This window comes from Bubalus kerabau, chromosome 12 (genome assembly GCF_029407905.1).
Source record: "Bubalus kerabau isolate K-KA32 ecotype Philippines breed swamp buffalo chromosome 12, PCC_UOA_SB_1v2, whole genome shotgun sequence".
NCBI classification, from domain to species: domain Eukaryota; kingdom Metazoa; phylum Chordata; class Mammalia; order Artiodactyla; family Bovidae; genus Bubalus; species Bubalus kerabau.
Genome location: NC_073635.1, coordinates 86,046,727 through 86,051,030, shown reverse-complemented (window position 1 = coordinate 86,051,030; position 4,304 = coordinate 86,046,727). Strand labels below are relative to the sequence as shown.

The following is a 4,304-nucleotide window of genomic DNA, read 5'->3' as shown; positions in this document are numbered from 1 at the left end:
ACTTTTGTAAAGAGGTTGGGGCAAAGTAGGTGGGGGTAACTATATCCACCCAGCCCTGTTCTGCTATTAGATTGGGTCCATTACAGAAAATATATGTTACAGACTGAGTCTTCATTAGGACAACTGTTAACCTGGTAAACAATCAGATACGTCATCTTGGTCCAGGATTCTGCATAGGGCTAGGACAATTTTTGTTAATAGCTGAAGTAGTTGGATTGTACACAATTCTTTGGTTGTCAGTAGTTTTACACTGAATGGATTTGACTGCAGCAGAAACTGCTATTCAGCATTCTGGATTAGGAAGCAAGAAGGAACTGACATATTCAATCCTATTTAAGCAGGATAAGAGCAATACAAATAAACTCTAGAGCAATTTCATCAGTTGGCTGCGTAGAAATGATGATTATGCCTTGTGTTTTCAGTTGGAGATTCATGGATAAACCTCACACATTTGTTTAAAATTTGGGGAAAGCAGGGGGAGGTAAAGCAGAGTGGAATTTTGCTCAAGATAAAACTTGTACTTGGCTCTGTGGGGCAGAAGTATGCAAAGGCTTCCCCCACCCCACTCTGCTTTTGTAGACATTCAGGAATTTGATGAGGAAAATCAAATAAAGTTTTGTTCACTGAAGAGACATGATAAGACGCAGCAAAAGACATTGGAAAGCCCTAGGTGGGAGATGCTTCCTGACTCTGGTATGTATCATGACAACTTTGGGATTTTTTTTTTTTTTTACAGCATAAGTTGTAGTGCAGACATACCTCTGGAGAGTCTAAAAGAAAACAAAATTTATTAAAAATCTGTTCACACAGCTATTGAGTTGCTACTGTAAATTCAAATAATCTGTTGTATGTGGGGTCCTTCAAGCACTGTTAATGTCAGTGTGTTATTTTCATATGACCAACCAGAAGCCATCCTCATTTTTAAAATGATGACTTTTGGGGTAGATATTCATAAATGTTTGTGCAATGTTAAAACTGGAAAACGTTTTAGTCCTTGGTGGCCGTGTGCGTGCTTTTGAGAACGAGGTAATCCAGTACAGCAAGCCACGGAGAAACATTGATGCAGAATAAGGACTAAGCTGTGTCTCATCTTCCCTGGGACTCTATAAGGCAAGATGAATATCGACCACACTTTGTATTTTTATCTCTATGTAAAGAGGGCAATAGTGATGGAGTTAATCTCTGGAGTTACCCCAGATGTGATTTTGATGCCTGGCTTTTCCTTATGGTTTCCAGATACAGCTGATTCTTCAGGGAATGACTTTGCTCACGCCCCTCTGCCCAGGGAACATTTCATTTTGGTCTCTGCAACTTTATGAGGAGTGGTACCTGGACACAGTCTGTTCATATCACCAGCAATTGAATGGGTTTATTCCTGACTGTTCATGTACATGGAGGGTCATAAAAATCTTAGTTTTTAAAGAGTCTTTGAAGGTAATTGTAGACCCAGTTTCCTCAGCGGGAATTCTCCTTGGCCACACGCCTGCCAAGTGCTGCGGATCAGATGAGGATCAAGTGGAAGAGAGTGAAAGCAAAGTCATGCTCCAGAGAAGCAGTGGGCGGATATTAACGCTGCATCAAGATGAAGTAGAAGGTCTCTACATGTAAGCTGTTGAGAGTTGAGTGGCTGATGCGAGCTCAAGTCAGGGCCAACAAGAGCCACCTTGGTTTCGGGAGTTTGGGGCCAACAGATACAACCAGATCGATTTGCCTGAAGTTCGGCATCCTTGGTCCTGCATGGCTTTGAAAGATCACGACAATGTCTTCCTGGCCACACAGTGAAATATTTAAAAATTTTCACTCTGTATCTGACGTTGGGTCTTCCCTGGTGGCTCAGTGGTTAAAGAATCTGCCTGCTAAGGAGGAGACTGGAGTTTGATCCTTGGGCTGGAAAGATCCCCTGGAGGAGGGCATGGCAAGGCACTCCAGTATACTTGCTGGGATAATCCCATGGACAGAGGAGCCTGGCGGGCTACAGTCCATGGGGTCACAAAGATTCAGACATGACTGAGTGACTAAAAAACAACACTCTGACATTAAATTCTGGAAGATGTCCAGTGATAGGAGACCTTACCACCTCCGAGCTAGACATTTTGATTATTTTAAAAATTTATCATGACAATCATATTTTAATTGCATTTAAGAGCCACTTATTATTTTTTCAGATTATTATAACTTGAAGAGAAAGACTTGTGCTTCAGAAAGTGGCAACATCTCAAATAGTGGACAGCCACACATGTGATATATTAACATTGTATGTGCTTGCATTTATGATATTAATGAAGAATTCTTGAATGAAAAAATCACATATCTTCTGTGTGGCCTGCAAATACTGGCTGCTGGAAATTGTTTTGAAGGATTTCAAGACCTAGAGGAAAACAAGGGTCAAGCTGTGGCCATGCTTCTAAGCGTCCAACGGATAGATGGACAGTCAAGTTCTTGGTGGCGGTACGCATGGAGGTTGTGGTTGGCAGAACTTCTGTGGCTCGTGTTACCCTCAACAGGGCTGTTCTTTGTGTCTCTTTGGGAGTCTCCCAGGTGTGAGCAAGGGCACAGTTGGCCCTGAAGGTGTCTGCTCCCACGCTTCAGCTCGACTTTGTGGACAGTCCGCTCTCACCCACTGCCTCCTCTGACCCCATGTTTCTCTTCTGTCTGGGCTACTGTTGCTTACTGAGTCTGAGAACCGGAGAAACAGGCTCTTCAGGTAAGTGTCTGAACTTTTCTGTCTGGAAAAGCTGTCACAGATGTCATTTTTCTGTGTCCACAGAGGGTGACCCAGCCGGTCAGTGAGGAGGGGTGACGAGAGGAAAGTCCTGCAGGAGATCTCTCAAATCCCTAAGAATGAACATGAGGTGTGTCAGCCATCTTGGATCCCATCACACGCCCATCCATGGAAAACCATTCTTCCTTTGTCTCCTATATGTGACCACACTCACATATCCAGGTGATTGCTGTTTTGCTGTTTTCTTGTCAAGAAATTTCCACTAATATGTGTAAATGTATCTGGAAAGATGGAAGTGTGTCTAACATTTTTTTTTCTTTGACAGTGTTCCTTTGCAATTGGCTTGTTAGTATATTATAACCATTCTATTTGGTGGTGCTTTGTAATGGCAGAGCTTCCTTTGAATTATTAGGCTATTCCAGAAGCTGAATGAACTCATTCAAATACAGGATCACTAAAAAAGAATACAATTAATGCAGATTGAGCACTTACTATGTGCTAAACACTGTGGACCTCTTGAGGTCCTCATTCTACAGAGGAAAAACTGAGCCACAGATAGGACCAGAAAATGGCTCCTAGGGTTATAGGTGGCAGGTTGGGATTTGAAGCCTGGGACATTGACTGCAAGGCTTACGGCCCTCGTCAAATGCTGTGTCGCATCTCACAGTTCATCACTGGGCATCCCAATGGCCTGGCACCATTAACATGACTCAACGAGAGTGGGAACTAATGGCTTTGCCTGCTCAGCTTCTCTGTCCTTGAGAATGACCTTCCTTTGATGAAGAGTTGCCATTTTTTTCTAAATTTGCAAGGTCACTGAGAAATTTTCATGACAGTATATTTGGACTGTCTCTCTTATAACCCTCCCCTCTTCTGCTAGGGTTGGGAATCTGACAGAGTTGGGTCAAATGACATGCCTTCCTGCAAGTTTTGGAGGTGGGAATGAGAATGGAGATGTATTGATGTATGAATTCCTCTTCCAGGCTGAAATGGGAACAGGCGGAACTTCAAACCTACTGGTGTCCTGTTTTCCACCATGCAGATCACAGAAATGAGGTATGTCAATGTGATGAGAGAGAAAAGGTTGACCTGAAGCAAAGGATCTGAGAAGAGGGAGCAGGGAAGAGCCTCGACTGTCATTTCATAGCCTTGTTCCAGATGTTCTGCAGAGCGAGTGTGCTCTCTTCCTGGGTTTCTGCAAGACATTGTTGTAGCCTTCAACAAATATTCTGTTTGACTAGATTAGGTGGAAATGCTGTCAATTGCTTTCAATCAAGAAAGTTCTAGATAATGGGCTAAATACAAAATTATGGCAATATATCCACTCACTCCTTGAATTTACATCCAGAGAGTGTCTAGTCATCAGTGCAGGGCTCTGTTTGGGGTTGGGTATACAGTGGTGATGGAGAAGGCGATGGCACCCCACTCCAGTACTCTTGCCTGGAAAATCCCATGGGTGGAGGAGCCTGGTGGGCTGCTCTCTATGGGGTCACACAGAGTCGGACACGACTGAAGCGACTTAGCAGCAGTAGCAGCAGCAGCATACAGTGGTGAAAATTGCTCAGTCGTGTCTGACTCTTTG

General features: G+C 43.4%; 1 long non-coding RNA gene across 1 annotated transcript; it reads left to right on the top strand.

Moving 5' to 3' along the window:
- The first annotated feature begins 2,770 nt into the window (after positions 1–2,770).
- On the top strand, positions 2,771–4,041 carry LOC129624221 (uncharacterized). Its single transcript, XR_008700834.1, has 2 exons — positions 2,771–2,944; positions 3,706–4,041. It is a non-coding gene; the product is annotated as an uncharacterized LOC129624221 (long non-coding RNA).
- The last annotated feature ends 263 nt before the right edge of the window (positions 4,042–4,304 follow it).